Genomic DNA, 7640 nt, shown 5'->3' on the forward strand with positions numbered 1-7640 from the left:
TTTGCTCGACGGCAGTCAGTGAACGGAGATAGCGCGGGACGCGCGAAGGCTGCAGGCAAAAAAATACGTAGACAAAAAGCCGCGTATGGCAACATGAGCGCACCCTGCGCGGGACGCTGCTTTCCCGTTTCAAGCGCAGACGGCTGCACAACGAAACGCGCCAGCGCCGCGTATAGTTATCAACGGATTATCGCAACTTAGCAATACCGTGACTGTCCCGCTGTCTGTCTGCACACTTGCCGTGAGCCGTTTGCCACGCCTTTTGCGGGCGCGTCATGGGCGTGCCTCCTCTTTCGGGGACTATCTTTCTATCCTCCATCGAATGCGAACAGGGTACATGCGGCGCATTCTTGAACTTACGCTTTCGCTCAAACGAATACGTTAAAATACAACAAATAAAATAACGATCATTTTTATTTCTTTAAGTATCTGTTTTCCGTTTTGAATACTAGAAATTTTTGATGACAAACGGAGATCGAGCAAATTATTAAATTTTGCACTTCTTGCCGCGAGTGGCGACAGTGAGGCGAAAGCTTAGAAGCGGATACATTGAAGCGGGTCGCGCGCCCGAGGCAGTTCATACGGTGAGAAGTCACCTAGGGGCGCTACAGTACTATTCTCAATAACGTCAGTGATCACCACTCTTTCTCTAATAGGGCAATAGAAACGCAGCGCCACGGTACGGCTCATCATCGCAGGCGCTTTAAGGCCCCTGCTTTAACAACTAAAAATGACACACTAGTCATAAATACGGGAACAACGGCTGTCGCTGCAAAATGACGGTCCGTAGTGCCCGTAGTGACGCAGTTCAGTGAAAATGTACCAGTTTATCATTGTGCGCGAAGCCTCGGCGATGCATTGCGTAGAAGTGCGTGCTTCCCAGCGACACAATTCATCGCTTGTCATCGCTTGGTCCGTGAAAGTGCCTCTGAGCGCATGTACGCAGTATTTGAGTGTTTTGTGCGTATCAAGGTGCTTGCGGATTACTTATGCTGGAGCCAGCAGCGATCGCAGAAGGATATCGTTAACGACACCGCAGCAATTGCATTTTGGCAGGTGAGGGCTCTTGTGTGTGGTTATGAAATAAGACTTCGAACTGAGGAAGGTGTTGGAACTGTTGAGTGCGCAGTGCTTGTGATGAAGAAATGCCATTGCACTGGGTCTAGAAGAGCGAGCGATTCTCGGACGCTGATTGTGTTTACGACGTTGTGGCTCCGATACATCACCGATGACAGAGCAGCCATCTCAAACGACTGCTGCGATACGCACTCCTCAGCATCGTCGTCACCCTCGGTGCATCGACGCCTTGCAAGCAGCTACAGTGACGTGCCGATAATTATTTATTGTGCGCTACGTCGCCACAATGCAGGCAATGAAACCGTGCTGTGGGGCCATCTCAGCCCGAGAAGATATATGCATAAGCCAGCGACAGTCAACGCTTTGTTTTTGATAGTAGTGCGCAGTACATCGCCGATGACAGTGCGTTGTGCGTGTTTTATGTCGGTGGTGAATATTGTTGATGCCTGTCAGCTCGGCACCGCGTCGCTGTTACCGAAAGATAAGTTGGGCGTGGCCCAACCGTGGTGGGTGCGCGCACAAGAGTTACATGCCTCGCGCGGGGCGTGACCTATGGCTTTGATTGACAGGCGAACTCGTGCTAAACTCGTGCATCGCGAAACCCCTTCCGAGTTCAACTCGGGAACATGGCGGCGGCAGCAGCAGCCTGTGTTATTTCATCCAGCGGCAGCAAGCGTCAGTATGACCGTCTGGACCCGTTCACGTACATGACCGCCGTGGAGTTTCAGCGTCATTTTCGCCTGTCGAAGACATCAGTGCGCTGGCTGTGTGACGAGCTAGGCGAAGACTCTCGTATATGGAGACAGCGTGGCGGGCTTCATTCGCTCACCGTCGAAGAGCAAGTCCTCTGCGCCCTCAGTTTCTACGGGACTGGGAGTTTTCAGGAAAGCGTCGGCGCCGAGCGTTACATTGGACGTCATCAGACTACTGTGAGCCTCTGTGTCAGAGATGTCTGATGCGCTTATTGATGCGGCAGTGCGGAAGCGGTGGCTGGCTTTCCCGAAGACTGCGGCTGAGCGGGAATTTATAAAAGAACGCTACTTACTTCGCGGAAACATTGCGAACGCAGTCGGGTATGTCGACGGAACGTACGTAGGAATTAAGGCGCCTTCAATGTCAGCGTTACTGTGATTAGCATTGAAGCAATGTCTAGACGCACCATATTGCCAAATTTGTCACTTCTGTGTAGCCGACTTAAATTTTGTGTTACCGACACCACACATGCGACAGCCTATGATAATGACTTTTTCGCTGGTTGCTGACTTTTTACCGATTGTTCTACTTGTCTATCAGGGTGCCTTCCAAATGGCTCACTTTTTTGGGGAAAGAGGTTAATGAAGTATAAATAGATAAATGGATATCACAAATTGTGTGAAGTACCCTGTGAATACTAATCTCATAAACAACTTGGTTTTTCTTATGACATTACTTAGTACTTAGTACAAGTTCGTATGCATAATGCTGAATTATGGTCATGCGTCATATATCGGCCGCACTATGAAACAGCAAAGCATTGCACTATTCGTTGCAGTGCGAGATGTGGATGTCGCGCCAAGCCGGTTGTGCCTATGCATTTATGGCGAAATGAAAATGCATTGAGAACCTTAGTGTGCTGGCTTGCATGAAGAAAATACTTCAGAGTGTTTGCTGTGTTCACTGTTGTGCATCTGGCAGTGGTTCAGTGTATGTTCTTTTTTTTTGGGGGGGGGGGGGCAGCGTTATTCTGTGTGGACAAATCATTTATTTTCATCTCATAATGGGGCTCTAATTCTTCAGCAGTAGAACAATGCAGATCCACTGCTCTGCAGAACTCGGTGTGCGTGAAGATGTCGTGAACCACCAAGGCAAAATTACATATCGGGAGAAATGTGGTGCAGATGCCAATGAAAAGTGGGTCTTTAACCCGCCATGATAAAAATAAAGATTGCAGAGGGAATAGACCTTTTGTACAGCTTTGGAGCAATGATTACACAAACTGTGACATGCTCAAACGTGTAAAAGCTTGCCGCAATGCCAAAGTAGGATGAGCTATATGTAGCGTATTTTGGCATTGAACGTGTCTTGTAACTGCTATTTTTATTATAAGCCTCGCTGTCACTCCTTTCCCTCCGGCACTCCCTTTACTGAAACGCAGCACTGTCTTTCTATTGTTGTCATGATGATGGTGGTAACGGCAGCAGTAAGGCTGGTTAATGCTTGCCCCTTTGATTCCTGCGAGTTTAGTGGTACAGAATATGACACGTGCATACACCTGTGCAGCAAAATTTTATGCTTGTGGTGATTTGTTGGAGAGCTAATTCGTGTTGGGACATTTCAAAGATGTGCGCCATTGTGGCTTAATAACTAGAGCATTGATGAGGTTGAAGACTGGTTGTATTGGTATAGAAGCTTGAAGTTGAATTGCACAGCAATTCGACGGGACAAAAAGAAGAGAAATACACACAGCAGAACGCTACGCTGTGTGTGTTACTCTTCTTTGTGTGCCGTCGAATTGTTGCGCGATCCAACTTCAAATAGAGCATTGGGCTTCTTTGTTCTTTGGTGCAGGACCGAGGAAGTGTGAGCTATTCGACACCATGCCAGTGCCTTGCCACACAATTATGGAAGTCTGAAGGTTTGCAAACAAAGCTTTGCTTTCAAATCCACCTGCTAATGTAATACAAGCACTGATTGAAAGAACCGTCATACAAAAATAATGGTGAAATGAATGGCCTTTGAACATTTGTATGTTGACACTAATGACATAATAGGTGCCCCACCGAACTCGACAATTGTACTGGACAGAGCAGTTTGTTTCCTATGTGAAGCACAAGCTTCCATTACATGCTGTGCAGATAACCAAGCTCAGTTTGTTTTAACGTGGTTCACAACATTCACTGTAATCTGTTTTTGATTCTAAAGAAGTGCCAAACACCACCTCTTTTTCAAGGGTGTCATGGGTATATTTGGCGAGACCTTTTTACAGCCCCTCATAATGGAAGTGTGGCCAGCCAGCTTTGCTTGGGTGCCTTTATAGATTTCTGTTCCTGATCATTGTGTGCTATCAAGTTGCTAATGTCTATGCAACCAGCGCTAGGCATTACGTGATTCTATAGTCGGATACAACTTTAGGAGGCCGCAGAATCTGCACTTCAATGGCAGGTGAACACAAGCCTGCACCAATGGGCACACACTCTACACTGACGTCGTGCCGCTGGACGCACTAATACCCGCTCATTGGAGAGGGACTATTTCTTTAGACGTGGAGGCAATGGGCAGCTGCACTTTGGTCATCTGGGCGGGGCCTCTCCTGTCTTGTGAAGTTGTATCCGACTAGAGGATGCCGCTTTTCATACAACACAAAAGGACAAAGTGTACAATTATTTGGCCTATGAAATTGATATATCACAAGTGAGCTATGCATGGGCTTAAGCTGTGTGAAAATTAGTACATGCAAATATATGACATTGTTAAAGAATATGTGGTATCGAACATGCATGTAATGGCACGTTTAAATCGGGGAGTGTTGCATTCATATGCACAGTCTATAGGTGATAGCATTATTAAGCTCATGCAGGTTCCTGTCTTTTCATTGTGAAATACACACACCATTCATCTTGTGGCTAATCAACACCCACTGTATTCTTGCACATAGAAAGAACAAACAACACAATGACGTATATGCTGCATTAGTGTCTTTTTCATTTACACAGTCCAAGAGTGGCACAGGTTGTCTTACGTTCTTGCCCATTTTGAAGAGACATCAAGTGCATGTTACAAGTGTCCCAATATGCACAGCACAATGTTTACTGCAATAATTTTATTCCTGCTCTTGAATAATAAACAAAATAATAAACTGAAAGCTCCTTTATAAGGTGTGTTCTGGGGGCTCGACTGGAGAGCAGACCTTGCCACACTCTCAAGAGCACATGCCTGGCGCTCGCCTACTGCCACCAGGTGGTTGAGTGCCTCCAGCAGCTGAATGTTTTGCTGCAAAAAAAGGGGATTGTTGGAATGAATCAACCGCATATAAACCATTATTTACAAATAAAAATGCTCATTGCACTATTGGTACTAAATGCCCTTAACTGTGGAAGCCTTTATTGTATGCATAATAAAACAATTTGTCGGGACAACGTTGCTTTATTTTTCATAACGGGTTGTTTTTTTCAGAGCCAATTGTAATTTTTATTAGTGTGCCAACAGCTGAGGTGTTCTCGCACCTTCACGAGTCTCTACTGTCAGCACCACAAACCTATTTTTGTTCACTGCAAAACCAATGCCGCTCCCTACAATCCCGTCTTATGCGAGCTGATTGCATCCTATGCCTACAAACATATTTTTGTCCCATTACGCAATTTTCTACCATCCTCGGCTGCAGTTCTTGACATCTATTCTGTCACGATTATGTAATCACCGGTTATAAATTGGCAACAAGTGATTGAAGACGTGCATGGCCTGCCCGCCGATTCCATATTTTTTTTCTTAATCTCAGCTAGCATATCAGTTGCCACGGTTTACTACGCCACTGTCTTCCTGCCTTAATGCTATCTCCAACAATTTTTGTTATTTTGCTTTCTGCACAGTCCTCGACTTCTCAAGTTTCTTTGTTAACCTCCAGGTTTATGTGCCATATTGCATAACCGGTAGAATGATTCTAAACATTTTTCAAGGATATCGGTAACGTGGCGATCACGATTCGGGAATGCCTCCCATGTGCTGTTCAAACCATGAAATTTTTGTATAAGTTTCCTGCTTTACATCAGTACCTGGTATTGATATTTCACCTGGATAAAGATACTCTTCCATAGATTCTGCGGGCTGAATGTCACTGATGAATTTCTGTTATCTCACCAAGTTAGTGAAGGTTACCTTTATCTTTTTCATATTTTCGCGGGCCCACGTACATGTAAAAGCACTAACACTCATTGGTTCTCAATACCTTTTTTAAACTGCTGGACATTCAGTTCGTTACTATGATAGTGACTTTATCCGTGCACTATTATTATGCTAAATATGAAACAGTAGAAATGTACTTATCTGCAGTTTGTCGATGTCTCCTTTACTGTGTTGGTTGCGAGATCCATCATCGGCACCACCTCCTTGTCGCATCTTAGCTATATCGGCTGTCTTCCTTTAGCACGCGCTATGCAATATTCGTGACGCTCGCAGTCACGCAGAGGGGAGGAACTCGGCGCACTCACAGAAGCAGCACCGGATAAGTTGTTTGTTCAGGATTGTGCCGTGAACAGTAGGTGCGCGTTGCGATCTGTAAAATCGCCTAAGCTATTGGCAGTCTTTCGGGGTGCACGGAAATATTGCTCACGGAGGAACAGAACTATCCAAGAAATAGTGGTCATCGTCGAGCCCGATCACTACGTCGCGCACTGCAAGCTCGTTGTACGAGTTTGTTTACACTGGGCTTCAATGTTTAGCCGCCATGCTCGCCCGATGAATGTATGTGATGACGCGACCACAGCGTTCCCTCGTGGTATAATGCGAAGCGTACTAAATAACAAATTAGTCGAATACACATTCAGTCTACATCTTGTAAGCTTTAAAATGCTTTTAAACCACGTTAAACTAACTAATAATATTGTACTAAATGCATTTGTTTTATAACTCGCTTGTGCGTGTAATGCACTCAGTGGAACGACAAACGAGTGAAAGAAGGCACGACCATGCACCGACGGTATGATCACGTGAGCCCCTGTTTGTCGACCGCCCAGAAGGCAACGCCCAAGGAATGATAGCCACCCAGAGTGAATCTAGATAAACCAATGAAGCTGGAGGCTTGTGGAAAGATAAACTGTGTCTCGGTACCATTTGTGCTTTCATCTTGGGGTGTCGCCAGAGCTCGTGAAGATCCCGAGTTTCGCCAAACTCGGCGCATCCTGCATAGCACCCCTGGTCTGCAGAGATGTACTCTACTCGTAAAATTGAAATCTCTCCGCATTGTCATACCGCGAAATATGTTACTCTCTTGATGTGGAAGATGTACCAATCGGTGAGCAGTCTCGTATTGCGGCGGTTGGCCAGAGATAATATCTGATTGGCATAACCAAACTGCTTAAGTAGGCAGATGAGAATGAATTTAGTCTAAACCTCGGAAGGCATGTGCGTCCCTTTCTGATACAAAAGACATAAACTGCAGGACCTTGCGATAGGTATCAACGGAGAACGATTATCAGTTATTATTGTAAATATTATCACGGTAACACTACTCACAAAATGTAAACGAAAATGTACCAAACATTTTGTACGCAATTATTGGTTCGAAGACTAATGTTTCGCGTACACTTCACGAATTCTCGCACACTTCGATTTCTCGTACACTCAACACTGTCTCGTACATTGGACAAGCTCTCGTTCTAAAAGTCTGTATGATATCACGGTGCTGTCATTGCAAGAGATTCTCAAACATCGTATGCGATTTCGTATGACCTGTAGCTGTACGCACCCTGAAAAATATTGGCGTCTCTTTTTATGTTTACTATGATAGTGCAAACACAATTCCTGTAAGTGCACTACATGCACGATCACTTGTAGTAGACTTACGACAGTGTTGTGTTGCTGTAATTCTT

This window comes from Dermacentor andersoni, chromosome 7, assembly GCF_023375885.2.
Source record: "Dermacentor andersoni chromosome 7, qqDerAnde1_hic_scaffold, whole genome shotgun sequence".
Lineage (NCBI taxonomy): Eukaryota > Metazoa > Arthropoda > Arachnida > Ixodida > Ixodidae > Dermacentor > Dermacentor andersoni.